The sequence below is a fragment of the Cricetulus griseus genome (genome assembly GCF_003668045.3).
Source record: "Cricetulus griseus strain 17A/GY chromosome 1 unlocalized genomic scaffold, alternate assembly CriGri-PICRH-1.0 chr1_0, whole genome shotgun sequence".
Taxonomy (NCBI): domain Eukaryota; kingdom Metazoa; phylum Chordata; class Mammalia; order Rodentia; family Cricetidae; genus Cricetulus; species Cricetulus griseus.
The window spans coordinates 196,608,100-196,626,155 of NW_023276806.1; the positions used below are offsets into that span (position 1 = coordinate 196,608,100).

General features: G+C 43.2%; 1 long non-coding RNA gene across 7 annotated transcripts in view; it reads right to left on the bottom strand.

The window, feature by feature from the left end:
• The window catches only part of LOC113839306, a 53,056-nt gene that overhangs the window by 9,937 nt on the left and 25,063 nt on the right, over window positions 1-18,056 (bottom strand). For 2 of the 7 annotated variants that reach the window (XR_004771666.1, XR_004771667.1), the window contains exons 2-3: window positions 14,575-17,125; window positions 13,947-14,056 (exon numbers count right to left, since the gene is read on the bottom strand). The exons of 3 other annotated variants lie outside the window; for them this stretch is intronic. This is a non-coding gene — a long non-coding RNA (uncharacterized LOC113839306). Of the gene's footprint in view, window positions 1-1,247; window positions 3,265-13,945; window positions 14,057-14,574; window positions 17,126-18,056 lie in introns of those variants that run through there. 2 more of the 7 variants (XR_004771664.1, XR_004771663.1) reach the window with 2 other exon arrangements.

Below are 18,056 nucleotides of genomic sequence, written 5' to 3' on the forward strand. Positions count from 1 at the left end.
TCCACTGTCATTTCAGCTGAGCTGTATCTGAAACAGCTGTGGGATTTTAAGTCAGAATGACTAGGCAGAAAGAAAAAAAAATGAAACAAACCAAAGGCTGGAATTTATTTTCCATGTCGCTATTAAAGTCAGTATGAACATCTGACTTAGAATTTGAATTAAAAAGTAAACAGTGAACAACAGCAACAAAGGCCAGTAGCCCTCAAGAAACTCTACAAGAGTTTGGTGTTTGAGTTGCATCTTATAGCCATTAAATCGTCATGTTTCTTGGTATAAACTTGTAGTCCAAGGAAATAAAGAAAAGAGGAAAAATAAGTGTGTTTTGAGTTTTCCTTCCTTTTTTTTTTTAATAACTCCCAGTAAAGCTTCTAGTCCCTAAGATATGACTTGGGGATGAGGCTCTGTGGCCAAGTCTCATTCCCAATTACTCTAGTCATCCCGACTTCCAAACTAGGAAAACACATCTAAAGGGCCAGTGTGTGTTGAAATGTGAAATTAAACAAGTAAATTACACTCACAAAACATGCTACATGCAACTACATGTTAAATGAGAATAAAGTTAAGTTGTAGATTGAAAAACTAGTAACAGCTAGCATTAATGAAGCAGGCCTGAGACTTCATTAGTGACACTTGAGATGCCCTTAGGAAGGGGAAGGTTTGGTTGACAGTGAACCTGTACTCTAAAGACTGGCTGAAGGCATCAGGGTGGGGTGGGGATCACAACAGGAATGGTTGGTTGTTCCTCCCCTCCCAGTCTCTATGTGTGGGTGCAGCAACTGAGAGGTGAGCAGGATTGCTATGAAGAATGCCCCACCGAGGTGCTCATACAATTAAATGAAAGCCTTTGACATCCCTGCAAGCGGTGTGTGGGGGGGGGGGAGATGAAGTGGGAGCATGGATTCTCGTCACTTCCATACACTCCTTGAGAGCACCTTGATAGGATTCCTGTCAGGCAGAGGCAGGCACCTGATAGGAATAGAACATAAAAGAAGGCTCAGAAGTCATTTCGTAACCCTCCTCTCCTGGGTGGGGAACCCCAAACTTTACAAATAGTTTGTATTTAAGAAACTTTCCTCTAATAATTCCTCAATTCTCCCTTGCAGAACAAAACCTTTTGCTGTTTGTTTGTTTTGTTTTTCCTCCTGCTCTCTAGATATGGAAACAGTTTTTTTTTTTTTTTTTTTTTTTTTTTTTTTTTTTTTTTTTTTTTTTTTTTTTTTTTTTTTTTTTTTTTTTTTTTTGCCATAGTTAAAGATCGTAACTGCTTGTATAGGACAGGCTTGTGTTTCTGCACTTGGGGGTAAAGGGTATAGAATAATAGCTAAGAGTTGAGGCTTGGAGACAGAGTCGCACTTAAGCCACAGCTGTGTGATCACAGGCAATTTACTTAAGTTCTCTAAGCCTCAATTTCCTCACCAATAATGTAGAAATGATAATACCGTCCAGCTGACCAAACTACCATGAGGAATGATCTAGAACAAGGGCTGTCCAATATAAATAGAACATAAGCCACATTGAGAGCCACACATATGATTTAAATTTTTGAGTAGCTGGTTTTAAAAAAGTAGAAAGCTAACAGGTGTATTTAATTTTCATACTATAGGTTACTTAACATGTACAAAATATTACAGTATTTTATACTCTGAGTCTTTGAAGATGAACTCAAACTCCTGCTCCTCCTTCCTCCACTTTCCAAGTGCGAGGATCACAGGCACATGCCTGTTTTATGTGGTACTGAGGATTGAACCCGGAGCTTTGTGCATGCTAGACAAACACTCTACCAACTCAGCCTCATCCAAGCCCCGGACAGCATCTCTCCATTCTTGTAACACATTTCAAGCCCTTAATGACCAGATATGACTAATGGAGAGTGGGTCTGGGGAAAAGCCGTGAGGCATCTGGCTTTGTTCTAGACACACAGTGAATACACAAACAAGCATGAATATTAAGTCTCAGGGGGCTCCATAATCTCAGAGCTTTTGCAGACTGTCCATGATGCTCTGGGAAATCCCTGGAAAAGCTGGCTGTTCAACTTTGAGCCCTCACTTACCTTAGAGGCAACTTCCTCATGATTACAGCCATCTGTCATATGGAAAAGAAACATAAAAAGTGGCCTTGGAAAGATCTATGTGAAGAGTATATCCCACAAACACCAATGACGTTCAGGGTACTGACTCAGGAAGCCCTACGAATGAGGAACCACTACTAATCTAACACCTCGTACAATGCTCGCTCCTGGGCATTTGTTCTCGTATTTTCCAAATAATGAGGAACTAAAGTAATACAGTGTGATCAAAGTTGACTTGTTAAGCTAATGTTTGTAATCTGCACACTCAGGGGGCAGAGGAAGGAGGACCAGATGTTCAAAGCCAGCTTTGGCTATATATCAAGTTCAAGGCCAACGTGGGCTACATGAAACACTGGAGGAGAAAAAAAGCAAAACACAAGTTAAACACAGAGTTACAATACCAGACAATTTCACTGGGTATATACTTGGGAGAATTATAAAATATATTAACACACACACACACAGCACCGTTATTCATAATAGACAAGGAATTGAACAACCAGATCAGCTGAGGAGTGTGTAAGTCAAATGTGGTAGGCTCACATCATGGAACACTATTCAGTTATAAAAAGGAATGAAAGATGGATGTTTGCAACATCATGAATGGGTCTTGAGAAGTATGTTAGTGAAAAAGGCCAGTAACAAAGGTCGCACTGTGGAAGTCCACTTACATGAAATGAATATACCCGTACCCAGAGATAGAAGTTCTGGGTTTTCTTTCTGGTGGCAGAAATGTTCTGGAATTAGATCTTGGCAGTGGTAGCTCCATATTGTGAATAAACTAAAAACCAATGAATCGCTCAACCTGAAGGTTGACTTGTTGCTCACAGGAAGCAGAATCACACATTCAAGTACTGCCAGAGCTCCAGAATAGACAAGTATTTGTGAGACTTTAAAAATAGAAGTGGTTACTCACGACCAAAACATTAGTTGATAAGATATCATCTTGAGCTACAGCATACTTTATATTGAACCTGCCCTTCTTTCCCATAAATGAGAACTGTTTCAAAGTTTAGAATCAAGACTAATTACACAAGTCTAAGGACACGGACACACAAAGATGCATAGATACCCACATATGGGATGGCACCAATATCTCTGAACAAAGGTACCTGCTGTTCCTCTGTTCATGACTCTGTTTCGGTTCCCTCACACCCAGGAATCAGCCTCATTTGTCGGCATGCCCCGCTGTCCTCCTGTGGAGCAGTGAGATACAGAGTCCACATTTTACTACTCTTTAGCTTTGTGACTTCTGGCAACTTCTCTCTCTTATGTGCCTCAGTTTCCCCTTACAAAAAGGATTTAATCCCAGTGCTTGGGAGGCAGAGGCAGGCACATCTCTGAGTTTGAGGCCAGCCTTGTCTACAGAGTGGGTTCCAGGACATCCAGGCCTACACAGAGAAACCCTGTCTCAAAAAAAATGGGGTGGGGGGAGATCTGGGCTTGTGAAGATTGTGTTGAGGGGTAGGGATAGGGTTAGAATGTGTAATCCTCTCAGATGAGTGCCTAGCCACAACAAGTACTTTCTCAGGGTTTTATAAAGAAGGATAAATGAACAAGTTAAGCGGGGCTCCTGGACCATGGAGAACTTGCTTTCCCGTTCTCTAGAACATGCTTTCCACACAACAGCTCTTCCTTGCTCTTCCCTCAGTACTTAGTTCAAATGTCATTTGGTGACCCCGGCTTTCCTTCTTCCTGTTTATAGTACTTATCACTTTCCAGAATTCCCTGTGGCCATCTGCTCCAGCTCCCTTATCTGTGGCCATCAACTCCTATCAGAAGACACATATCTGACTGTACTGTTTGCCTCTGCATCAAACGAACCAAGAGTGGTGGCTGAGAGGGAAGAGAGAGCCCTGGCTGTTTTCTGAGCCAATGGACATTAAAGACAGGCCTAGCCGGATGCGAGGGAGGTTACTTTCTCGCAGGGTCCCCCATTGTGCCATTTTATATGGGACCTCACGCTTATGACCTCTCTTTGATGATGAAAAACGAGAGACAAAAGGCGATGAAGAGTACCTCGAGTGAGGGGATAGCTGGCCTTCACATCAGTGACTGGTGAGGACTCTAGAGGAGCCTGGAGGCTGCCGCTGCTGGCCACTGGGCGGAGCGAAAGGAGGAGTCAGAAACAGCTCTCAGACACAGGCTGAAGGCAGAGTGTGCACAGGTCAACAAGAACTCATTCTTATTTATTTTCTTGTGCACCCATGGTGGGAGACCTGCTAGGTTAAAGCTCTACCACTGAACTATATCCCAGCCGGGACAAGAAATTTTAATAAGATCTTTCTTGTTACGCAATATGTGTCCGGAGCTTGCGGGTACAGCGAGGTACTTTTCCATGGCATGAGGCCTGTTTCCAGGCACAGTAAACATAACTGTCAATGGAAGGCTGTCGCTTGCTTGTATGACTGCAGTCCGGATAAGCAGGTGGCCACAGGGCCTGGGAGTCCTTGGGCAGGACACAAAGCCAACAGATAATGGCTTTTCTCAATCTCCCATTTTCTGCTCAGCACTCTAGAATCCTAATAAAGTCCCATACATCAGCACACTGACTCCAAAGAGCCAATCTGTAAACTCATCCTGCCTAGTCTGGAATCGGGGTCCATTTTCTTTCATCATGGGGGGGGGGTGCTCACCGTCATCTGCATCTCCCACTTCTGCCTTGTAAGAGGCTTCTGTTTAATATTGTCCGGAGAAAAACAACCCATGACTCACCAGCCTCTTGGGAAATGTGTCACCCCTTCCAGGAGTTTCACATTAAGAAAAGAGGTCAATATGGAGGAAAAGAAAGACTAATGGCGACAAGGCGATGAGGACATTAATAACCCTGCGGATGACAATGGCCCTGTAGGTGACAGTTACTGAATATTCACTATGTGTCAGATACTCTACTTACAACAAACACCATTATCTTATGTAGCTGTAACTCCAACCACCCTTTGAGGTTGATATCATCTCATCCATGTTACAGTTGAGGGATGGAAAAAGCATATGCCCCACCACATGGCAGACAAAGGGCTGAAAATTACTCTAATTTTTTTTTTACTCTAAGTTCCACCATAGCACGATAAGGAATACATTTTTAGAACATTTGCACATAGGTGTGTGTGTGTGTGTGTGTGTGTGTGTGTGTGTGTGGTGTGTGTGTGTGTGTAAATGTGTAGGGATGATGTGGGGTACTATGGCATACACGTGGAAGCCTCAGGTGTTAGCAGATGACAGCCTCAGGTGTTAGCCCTCACTTTCCACCATGTATGTGGAAAACTCTTGTTTGCTTCTGCATTTGCCAATCAAACTGGCCAACAGGCTTCTGGTAATTCTCCTGTCTCTACCCCCCCACATCACCATAGGATTGCTAGGAGTAGAGGCACACGTGACCTCATCCAGCTTTGACCGGGGCTCTGGGGATTCAAACTCGGGTCTTTATACTAGGGTGGCAAGGGCATTACCTGCTGAACCATCTCCCCAGCCCAAATGAATAGATTTTTAGGGGGGTTGGGGGGTGGAGCAGACAACACAGCAGCCCTGCGTTTCTGTGATAGCCTAGGTTCAAATCCTCTCGTGAAGGCTTGGGGGGCAAGTCACAGAACCTCCTTGTGCTGGAGATTGTGTTCCAATTAAGTGAGACAAAGCACTTACAACAGTCACAGGCATAAACACAAGGCCCTGAAGGCTGCCTATTTAGATTGCTGTAAACCCCATACTACAAGTCTAGATTCCCAAATAACAGAAGGTTTCTTTTACCTGGGTTTCTACTGTGGCTACTGATACATTTTCTTTAAACTTCTAATGAAAAAAAAAAAAAAGACACCCTAGAATTTTGAAGGGAGACACATTGAATTCCAGTTCCCTAACACTGATTTTCTTTGGACTTTTGCTCATTCTGAGAAGCTGCGTGGAAAGGACACCGCGCTGAATCAGGCCTGGGCTTTTGTCTCCAGGAAGCTGTCCGACTTTAATAAAGTTACATAACTGCCCTTTGCCTTAGTTTTCCCAAGTATAAAATGGAGGGGTGAGGCCAGATGAACTTTAAAATCTCTCAACTCCAACCGGAGGTGATTCTGCCTCTCAGCTACTTTCCTGGGCTTTTCTAGCCCTCACGGAGATATGTAGGTTTAGCATAAGTTTGTTAACTTCTCAAACTACATCTGGGGAAAACATTTCACATACAATGAGCCTGTAAGGGAAAGGTTATAATTAAAAACTCAGGAAATCTCAAACGTTTCCAAAAGCTATGCAAATTAGTACCTTAATACCTGCATGATGGCTATGTATACAAGTGAAGTATTAATCATTTGAAACATTAACTATAAGTAATATATTAAATTTGATATGGCCCTTCTAATCTCTGTTGAAACATAACTCACAATGTAAACATGAAAATGTTCCATCAATGGAAATTTTTCAGACAGTATTTGTAATTCTGTCAAGGTTTCTCTGTAAGAAAATGAGAAAAGATAGTCAAAGAAAGCCAGGGGTGGTTTCAGCTAATGTATCTGATGAGCAGAGGCAGGTCAGTGTATATAAGTCTAAAAAGTATCTACCACTATGAACACAGTAAGTCTTGCCTCTCTCCCACTCTGCCACGTGCCATGTAACATGGTCTGACCTTTCTGAAGGGCTATTTGACTATACCAATCAGGAGCTTTAAAATGTTCCTTCCATTGAGTTAGTTCATTACACTTAAAGATACACGTACTAATTCCATAGACAGGGCTAGAGACATAGCTCAGCTGACAGAATACTCGCCAACCATGCACAAAGCTCCAGGTTCGATCCTCAACATTGCATAAAACAGATGTGATAGCCGGGCGTTGGTGGCGCACGCCTTTAATTCCAGCACTCAGGAGGCAGAGACTGGCAGATCTCTGTGAGTTCAAGGCCAGCTTGGTCTACAGAGTGAATGTCAGAACAGCCTCCAAAGCTACACAGAGAAACCCTGTCTCGAAAAACAAAAAACAAAACAAAAAAAACCAAAAAAAAACAAAACAAAAACCAAAACAAAAGAAAAACAGATGTGATAGGGCTGGAGAGATGACTCAATGGTTAAGAGCACTGGCTGCTCTTCCAGAGGACTGGGGTTCCATTCCCAGCACCCACATGGCAGCTCACAACTGTCTATAACTCCAGGTCCAGGGAATCCAACAGCCTCACACCAATGCACATAAAATAAAGTTAAATTAAAATAATAAAAAACCAGATGTGATAGCAAATACCTATAATCCTAGCACTGTAGAAGTGGAGGCGGGAAGAACAGAAGTTCAATAACCATTGGCTTTAGGGAGAGTTCAAGGCCAGCCTGGAATACATAGATGCTGTCTAAGATGATGATGATGATGATACTTTGAGGCAGCATTTTATATGACTGGAAAGAATTGGAGCTGGATGTGGTGGTGCACGCCTTTAATCCCAGGATTTGGGAGGCAGCGGCAGAGGCAGAGGGATCTCTGTGAGCTCAAGGTAAGTCTGGTCTACATAGTGAGTTCCAGGACATCCAGGATGACGTTGTGAGACCCTGTCTCAAAAAGAATTAGAAACAGAAGCTGGCTCAGTTGGTAAAGTGTCACTCGAGCATGAGGATCTGAGTTTGCATTCCTAGCACCCACATAAAAACCCTGGCACAGCAGTGTGTGCCTATAATCCCAGCCCTGGGGTGTTGGAGACAGGAGCATTGCTGCGACTCGCTAAACAGCCAGTTGAGACAAATTAGAGCATTTCAGATCCAGTAAGAAAGCTTGTCTTAAAAAGTAAGGTAGAGGACTGAAGACATGGCTCAGCAGTAAGAGCATTTGCTGCTCTTGCAGAGGAACACATACACTACACACATGAAGAAGAAGCCGAAGTCATCTAAATCACCAGAAATAGAAGAATAGTTGTCATTGATGTTAAACATATGCTAAATACTTGTATATGTGAATCTATTCACAACATGTATATTTAATAAAAAGGCAGATACTTTTCCTGCCTCAACTAGGTCACAGTATAGACAGCATGGATGCTTGTTGACATTGTCTTACATCCAGAGCTTGCCAGTGAACAGAGGAGCTGGAACATATGTCTCTGTAGGCAGAAGCATGATCAGTTTATCTCAGCAGCATTAGTTCAAATCAGGATTGTAGAATTTTACCTGACATCTTCTGTGTTACAGCTATGTTATCTTCCCATGTGTTTATTAGCCAGGGTTCTCTATAGGAACAGAACCTATAGAGTGAATATACATACATGTACACACACACACACACACGAGATTTATTAGAATGGCTTACAGACTATGGTCCAGCTAGTCCTACAATGGCTATCAACTAAAGGTCCAAGAATCCAGTAGTTCTTCAGTCCCCAAAGCTGAAAGTCTCAGCTGCTCTTCAGCATACACCAGAATCCCATAGAAATAGGCTCTAATGCCAGTGAAGGAAGGAACTGGCCAGTTAGAGTGAGAGCAAGCAGGCAAAAAGAACATGCTTCCTTCTTTCATGTCCTTTATACAGGCTGCCAGCAGAAGGCATGGCCCACACTCAAGGTGGATCTTCCCACCTCGAAAGAACTGGTTTAAAAATGAGTCTCTCACTCCAAACGATTTAAGAAAAAAATCCCTCACAGGTGCATCTAGCCCCTTGGTTAATTCCAGATGTGGTCAAGTTGGCAAACAAGAATGCTCATCACATTCCTCATAGGAAGAGTCCTGTCTTTAGGAAAATCAAGTAGGACAGACTTTGAATATTTATCTCTAGCCACTGAGCACCAGAGCCCACTCAGTTGGTCTACCTCAGGATCCCCAATTCCATTTACAGCTTCAGTGAGCTCCATCCTGTGGGGTCTACCACAGCCTGTTCAACTATTCTTCTGTAATAGACATGCCTTTCTCACTTTTTTACTCAGCGTGTGTGTGTGTGTGTGTGTGTGTGCGCGTGTGTGTGTGCGTGCGTGTGTGTGTGTGTGCGTGCGTGCGTGTGTGTGTGTGTGTGTGCGTGTGTGTGCGTGTGTGTGTGTGTGTGTGTGTGTGTGTGTGTGTGTGCGTGTGTGTGTGTGCGTGTGTGTGTGTGTGTGTGTGTGTTGCGTGTGTGTGTGTGTGTGTGTGTGTGCGTGTGTGTGTGTGTGTGTGTGCGTGTGTGTGTGTGTGCGTGGTGTGTGCGTGTGTGCGTGCGTGCGTGCGTGCGTGTGTGTGTGTGTGTGTGTGTGTGTGCGCGTGCTTGTCTGTGGGACGCCCAGGGGTCCATCCCCTGCACCACACACACACATAAATAAAGCCAAAGAAACATCAACGTCCTCAACCTATGCCCCTTATGTCCCACTCCAAGTTGAGACAACTGACAATAGGAGTGCTGAATATTTAATAATTTAATAATTGTTGATGTAAGTTCAATTGTGATTATGTTTTACAAAATCTCTATTTTTTAAAGATCCATATTAAAATATTTATGGGATAAAATGATACGACATCTGGAATTTGCTTTAAATTACCGTGAGCAGGGCTGGGACTTCAGGTTAGGGACAGAAAGCTTGCCAAGCATGACTGAAGTCTGGGTTTTGATCCTCAGCTCCAGAAATAGAAAAAGCAAACAGGAGCGCAGGGATTCTGACAGGTGAGCCACAAGCTAATAGGCACAGTGCTTCATTACGGTCCCTACCAACTTTGGTTTATGTTTTAAATTTTCTATGATAAATGTGGACACATATTTATATGTAGTGAAAAACTTGGAATATGTGTGCATGGGTCTATTTATGTGTATGTTTAAATGCCCATTAAAAGAAAAAAGCCTGACCATGGTGGCTCACACCTGTAATTATATTACTCAGGAGGCTGAGGCAGGAGGATTCCACTGAGGTCTAGGCCATCCTAGATTACAAAATGTTTACTTTTTTCTTTTAATTTTTTGAAACAGGAGTTCTCTCTTTAGCCCTGTATGTCCTGGAACTCACTTGGTCTTGAACTCACAGAGATCTGCCTGCCTCTGCCTCCAGAGTGCTGGCATTAAAGACATGCGCCACCACCGACCGGCCTTGAGGACTTTTTTTTGTTTGTTTTAAAGGGAAAGATAAAGGAAATATGATAAGAATTTATGGTGATAATGTGTGTGTCATAAAATTGTGAGGCTTTGGTAATCATATTTTCTTCTTTTTGTTTGACTGTATACTTGCTATATAGCTATATATCTTACAATGCACATTTTTCTTTATCTGCCCCCCCCCCCGTGGTGCTGGAGATTTGACCCAAAGTCTCATGCAGGCTGTGCACGTGTTTTACCACTGAACTGTACCATCAGCTCTGTGCATATTCCCAATAATCATGAAAATGTATTTTAAAAGATTGATTTTTTTAATTTAACAATATTGTTTTTACAGTTCACCTAGAATTCACTTCTGATGCAGTGATTACAGTGACCCTATACTTTTTAAATATAACAAGGCAAAGTGAATCCTGCCATATTCAATCATATTTAGTTTTCATTGAGTATAGATGACAGTTTATGAAAATATAGTTCTAAAGTAAAGTTCGGGGTTTAGAGACTTTGCCATTTGGTGTAATGGAATCATCTCAGATTTACAATCTGAGAGTAAACAGTTAACTTTTCTTCCTCTTCCTCCTACTCCTCCTTTCATAACAACAATAGACCCATTTGGCACCAAGTTTTTCCTCCAAAGTCACCTCTGCACTGAAATCTCACACCTCAGATTTCAATCAGATATCCTGCAGATATGGAGAAGTTTCTTAAAAACAACAACAACAAACTTCTTGCATTTTACCACCTTGCTGGCTTCTGGCAGCCTGGGAGAATCTTTCCTTTAGACCTCAGGAGGAATGCCTGCCTCTCTTTCCCCTTATCCATCCGATACCCAGGGCGGCCACGGAGCTATCAAGTTGAATCACACTCAGAAGCTCAGGCAAGGACAGGAGAGGCAATGAAAGAAGGTGGTTAACGGATATTTTTAGTGTACTGGTTGTCAATAGTAGACCACAGTGTCGGTCATTTGATGAGACTATTAAAACCAGTTCTCTAAGACCAAGAAAAAAATGGAAAAAACATAGCCTTATGAAAATAAGCATACTTAATAATTATATGTACACTTACAGCTTCTAAATGTTTTACACTTAGATATCTGGACAGATATTTTGAAATTATTTTGAAATAAAGACATCTTTTTCATCTAATTTTCTCTCTGCTTTTTGCTCATCATTTTCTCCTAAACAAATCATTATGAAATGTGTTATGAACTATCTTGACAGATGGTCACATGAATACTGTTTGAACATGGAATTGAGTAAGAAGGCAGAGGCAGACATAGCCATGTACCTGAGAGTCAAACTTTCCAGCTCACAAGCAGCTAGGGTAGATAATGCCAGTGTGGGGTCCCCTGCCTGACTGAGTTTCCCTGGCTTATTCTATAACTCAACATAAGTTCCATCTACACTTAGATAATATAATCTCGACCGCTTAGTAATAAACACAATAACCTTGTGAAATCATTGTTTTAGAAAAAGTCAGGCTCAGCCATTAAGAGCATGTACTGCTCTAGTGAATGACCAGAGTTGGGTTCCCAGCACCCACATCAGGCAGCTAACAACCACTTGTAATTCCAGCTCCCCACCTCCCTCTTCTGGCCAACTTGGGAAAATGCATTAACCTGCACAGACCCATGCATGTACCTGTAACTAAAAATAAAATCTTTTTTTTTTTTTTTTATAATTAGAAAATAAGCTAAGGGGCTGAAGATCCAGTTTAGAGATGAGATGCTTGCCTACTATGTGCAAGGTCCTGGGTTCGATTTCCAGCATCATAAACAGTAAAAAAAAAAAAAAATCAGATTAAATTGCTTGTTCAAGGTCACATAATAACCTAGACATTCCAAGTTTTAAACAATCAGTTTCAAGTTATGAACAATGACAACTGACAATGTCTGCCACTGTCCTTCTTGTATAGGACTCAGTCTTGAGCTAGAGAGCGTACAGCTGACCTCCACCTGGGGCTCCTCTACTCCTCCAGAATGGGCACAATGTTGACTGGTGTGGAGATGGACTCTGCTGAGGTGGAACCTCCTGCAGACAGACCCCACTATCAGCACCCCTGAAGGGGGAAGGAGACAACTGCTCCACTTCTGCCTGGATCTTAAAATTAATGGAAGCCTATGCAGCTTTAAGTCTGGGAACAGACAACATTTTTGATATGGTAACAAACTAGAAGTCAATCCAAGAAAGTTGAATTTTGACATCTTTCCAGCAAGGGTCACTTGTTCCAATGCAGTGGGCTCAACATTTGGAATTAAAAACCTCAACTTTAGCAAATTACAGGTTTGAAATACTGGGAACTCTAATTAGACATGCATTCCCAAATGCCAGGAGAGCCCACTCTATTCATTTACTCTTGGCTTTATGAAAAACTATTTGCTTGGAATGCAGTCTCTGTAAAGCAATTTACCTTCAGATTTAAAGAATGGAATATGTGAGCAAATAATTTTCCAAGTTTTACTGAATGAGTGATAAAATGAAATCTTATGTTTGTAAGAACACAGCTCCTGTGTAATTAAAAAATAATTTATTTAAATACTAAACACAATGAAACATTTAAGCCTAATTTCCCAAATGGACCTCTGTTCTTGGCTACTAACATCACAGTGGGCATCCCAAGGATCACTTACTGTGTATCACATAGGTAGATGCTGCTATAAGGTTATATGAGCGTTCTAACAGGAGGATTTGTGCAGACATAAAACAGAGTAACGCCTCTGAAGGCAGACCAAAATAAAGCATGATGGAACCCTCTCGCAACCAGCCAAACAAACATTTCCAGGGACTGGAAACCAAGACAGATTTCCACCACAGAAACAAGAAGCCATTTGACTGTACTAGGTCTCCACACTTGACAACAGGAACCAAAGTGCTGGGGACATGCAGACCCCCAAGCCCCACCCACCTGGAAGGCAAGAATGCACTGACCTTTAGCAGCTCGGCAGACCGAAGAAACTCCAGCCTGCAGCCCATTTCAAAATTACCAAATCTCCAAAAATTACAGGAGATGGGTAGCTTACAATCACAATTGCTTTGATCACATAGGTCAAGACTGCATTAACATAAGCGGTAATTATCGAGGAAGGGGTCATCTACTTCATTCATTTAATAGCCCATTCTCTCTCAGTCAGATTTGCCACAGATCCAGCCCAACTCAATTAGGAGGCACAAGAATATTGGATTGAACTATTTTTCAGTGTAAGAAGGCTTGAACAATTTAAGCAATTAGGTGCTCTATTCCTCCTCTGCTAATTTACAAGGTATTCAGTGTAACTAGTTTTATTCAAACCTTTACATTCTATCCTCTTCTTTCTAGAAAAGAATTTAAATTGTATCTCAAAAGGCTTCAGGGGAAAGATTGGTGTCTAGTTTCTAGCAGTCATAGGCCACATCTCCTGCTGCCCAGACTGCAGCCCCACCGACAAGGCAAGAGGCTGACTCTCACTACTGGTAAAAGTCCAGAATACTTAAGACATACAAGGGCTGCACCATGTTGGTGGCTGTGTTAAAGCACATTCTAGATGTCACCATGATGTTCCCAAACACCATAGATACAAGGTCACCATAACCCCATCTGTTATGAGACCATTTCTTCTCTTTCGGATGCAACAACAAGGAACAAGGCCAGGTGAAAGAAAACTGAACTTGGATTCAGAATCCAGTCCCGTGGGCTCCAGTTCTTGGAGCGTGTGTGTGTGTGTGTGTGTGTGTGTGTGTGTGTGTGTGTGTGTGTGTGTGTATGTATGTGTTCGTGTGCATGCATACATGCGCATGTCTGGGTATAGACAACTCAGTGCAGCAGGCAAGTGTTTGCTAACGGCTATTGCGCAGGCATGAACCCATCTTCCACCCTGAAGCTTTGTAATGGATTATCACCTCTGCCTCTTGCCATCAGACTACCCAGACAGCTCTTGTTTTCCTTCTTGTGAAACATACTGAGATGATGTTTCAGGTGCATCCGTGTGGTTACATTCATTTCTTCTTTTCTGATAATAAAAGCATAAAGATTTTATGGAGCACCTACCAAAACCAAGGAATTAATTCCTTCCCGTAATTATCCACTTGATGACTGGGCAACTCTAATTCCTGATCAATCCCTAAGGTGTTGAAACGTACATGCTTATGACTACTTACTGGCACTCAATCTGACATTAAGATTACCCAGAAGTAATTAAATCTCTCCGCCACAGGACACCCTCTCAAAGCTCAGAATTCAGAAGATGGCCACCTATGTTGTTTGTCACTCCCACACATGTGCTCACACATGACCTTGGATTCTTTCTGAATAACACTGTTTACCAGAACCTTTATTATTCTTTTGTTTTCTTCTTAGATGGTCTTCTGTCTTTCAATAGCTCTGTCTGAGCCCAGAATTCATAAACAGAGCAAATGTGGTCTGATCCCCAGTGAGCACTGGAGAGCCAGCTCCACTCTCAAATGCTCTATTGCTATTAATACAGGAGATTGATTTTTTCGAAAGGGACATCACACGGTGTTGACTCACCATCTACAATCAACAGGAGGCTCTAAATCTTCCTGACGTGTGTGCTTGCAAGTCATCGCTCGCCCACTCTGTACCTGTTTAATTGGATTCAGGGATCTTTGAGGCTTGATACTTGTACCCATTAACTTCATATTGCCAGATGATTCACTACAATCCGTCAGCACTGGGGTAGAGGGGATCCTGACTGAATCCATTAAGTGACTACCCCCCTACTTGTATGTCATCTGTCTATTTGCTTAGCATGCCATCAACGTTATCATCTTAGTCATCAGTAAAAAATGTCAAGGGGAAGAGGGACGTGTACCGGATCCTCCAGAGACCAATGCACATTTCAGTACCTTAAAAAACAGGAAAAAAAGAAAGAACCTTCACTCGATCAGCAAATTGTGGTATCTTCCATGTACCGTTTTAAGTCCTGAGCATGTAGTGCTAAACAAACTCTCTGCCCCCCTGAAGTGTACTCTTCGGTCACCTTGACTGGATTTAGAGTCACCATGGAAACGCACCTCTGGGTGCATCTGAGGATGGGAAGATGCACTCTGAATTCAGATGGCCCCGTCCCATGGGAGGGGATCCTGAAGCTAATAAAAAGGAGAAGTAGCAGAGGTCCGGCCTTCATCCCTCTCTGGTGACTGGGGACATAATGTGACCAGTTGCCTCACAGTCCTCCTACCTTGCCTTCCCTGTCATGATGGGCTGTATCCTGTTTTCCCTTCAGTTGCTTTTTATCAGGTATTTGGTCACAGCAAAGAGAAAAACAATGTCGTGAGATAGGCAATTTTTAAAAAGGAAGACAAGAAAATAACAGTGAATGTTAAACAAATGCAAGTAAGAGAATATGAAAACTTGGAGTTGAGGATGGAGGAGGGGGCTGTGTGTGGAAGCCAGATGTCTAGTGCAAGGTTGTCTATGGCATGCTGCTCCTGTCCTGAATTCTTAGCACACGTTTGGCTCAAAGGTGCTCCACTATGATCAGCAAGTCTTTCTGATTCCTCAAAATCCCCTTTCTCTAAGAGGAATCACATTAAAATAAAAAAAAAAATCAATACAACTAAGACAGAGGGCATCAGCCAGTTCACTCAGGGGAGAGGCTGGCAAAGCGAAGAGGACCAAATGACACAAGCTGACAAGGCATATTCTAGGGAACATGGACTATTGAAGAGTTGGGCCGATTGTGTGTTAGCATTTTGTAGAGGCAGCCATCAAGACTGGGGATTGGTTTGGGATATATACAGGGTGAATTATGATTCATTCATTAAGACAACAAACAACATGAAGACAAGACGGAGAAGCTGTAGGGGAGGCATAGACACATGCCTTAGTCATGTTTGTGATGCCTGGGGAGATTCACAGAGCAGAGACAGGCAGCTGGATCTGGTAACCGCATGAAATAGGTTTAGAAATCATCAACACAACTCTGCTGGTTAACTTGTGTCAGCTTGGCATGAACCTAGATATACTTTAGAATAGGGAACCTCAATTGAAAACTTGCCTCCATCAGATTAGGTCTTGGGTATGTCTTTAGGTCAGTTTCGTGACTGCTAATTGATGTAGCAGGACTCAGTCCACTCTGGGCAGCGCCTTCCCTAGTCAGGTGGGCCTGGGCTATATCCATAAGGCAGCCGATGGAGGGAGCCAGAGAAGGCGTGTGATTTGTAAACGGAAATAAACCCTTCCCTCCCCAAGTCGCTCTTTGTCAGTGTCTTATCACAGCAACAGGGAAGCAAACTAATACAGCACAGAATAAGTGGATTCACAGGGGTGAACGAGACAGCCTAGGAGGATGTAAAGAGCCCAATACAAAGCCGAAAGCCTGGGCAGAGAAAGGATTCCCCCAAAACAGGAAGGAGGCACATCCAAAGTATCAGGGTGAGGGATGCCAAGGGTAAGACACATTTCAGTAAACAGGCTGGGGTCAACAAAGGCAAACAGTGTTCAGAGATCAAAGATGAAAGATCAAGGATCCACAGGTGCACAAGTTCAGGACCAGTGAGCTGAGATGTGAACAGAACCAGTGCACACAGCCAGCCATTTGGAAATGTTTGCTTTGAAGGTGGAAGATGACATACCATATCCTTAGACTCCGCCCCCCCACCAAAGTGGGAAATGGGGCCCTCCTGAAGGCTACCTTCATCAGATGAAGGATATCCACAAGGGACCCCTACCTCCTTGAAGGCAGTGTAGTTGATTCATGTCAGGTATCCGGGGAGTCACAGCTTGCAGGTCAAGGAGTAGTCTACCAACTAATGCTGGGCTTAGCTAAAGCCATCAAGTAAACCAAATCCGCCTTGTATATTCTCCCTCTAGGTCTCAAAGGTCCACACAGGCTTCCTGGACCAAGGCTCGCTGTGATGGATGAAGGCCCATCTGAGTTCTTGAGCAGCCCATCGCTGAAGTGACAGCGACTGGGGAAGATTTGCTTGTCACACTCACTGTCTCTCCCCTATTGTCATGGCGGTCAGAGGGAGGGAAGGAGTCTGGTCACCTTGGACTCTGGAACAGGCAGCTGGCCCCACAGCTGGCCAAGCAGCTATGCAAGCAGGGAGCCTCTCTGAAAGCAAAATCCAGAAGCCAAAATAAATGGGTCAGGTGGAAAACAGATGACCACAACGGCAAGCACTACTGAAGGTTGGTCCTGGGGAGTGAAGGTGAGACACAGACACAATGAAGGGTTTGGCAAGGGGAAAGGGTAGGAAGCTTGCAAGAAGGTGAACCAAAGAAGCATAGATGTGTGAACACACACGCACGCACACACACACACACACACACACAGACACACACCTACCTCATGCACACATATACTCCAAAGCATCATCTCAGTTACTCTGCATCTTCCCTGACTCTGTTTGTGTTCTCGGCTTCCATGATAGGAGTTCAGTTTTCTAATTCCATCTTAGTGTGGGTCCCGGGAACCAAACTCAGGCCAATAGGCTCGCGGGGCAGGTGCCTTTACTCACCCAGCCCACCTTGAACAATGAAACAAAATTTACATTTGCACAAATCCACAAGCAGGATTTCCATAGCCCTTCTCCCCTACATGATCCTGAATTCCAAGAGCACAGGAAAGTTGTGGCCTGGCGCTGCTCAGCCATGCACACAGGCACCAATCAATGCTAACTAGCCAGACCACCACACAAATCAGCTAGCCTCTCCCAAGTGCCCAAAGGGGAAACAGAGGCTTGGTAGTTCACTTAGGCCTGACTTCACCAGTGGGAACACTATTTCCAAAACATAACCCTTCCAGGTGATCCTGGGTTCTGGGAAACACACAAAGCCTGAACCAAAAGGCTTGTCTGTCTTCAGCTCCTGATCAGAGTGCAGAAGAGAAAAACAGTGTTGAACAGCACACACCAACCCACTGGCATTACAAACGGCTGAGCAGCAGTTCCAGCTACAGATTTTTTTGTTAATCTCATTTTACTCAAGTCAATAATCATTTACCTGCTGACTATTGCTTAAAGCAGAGTTTTCATCTAATTCTC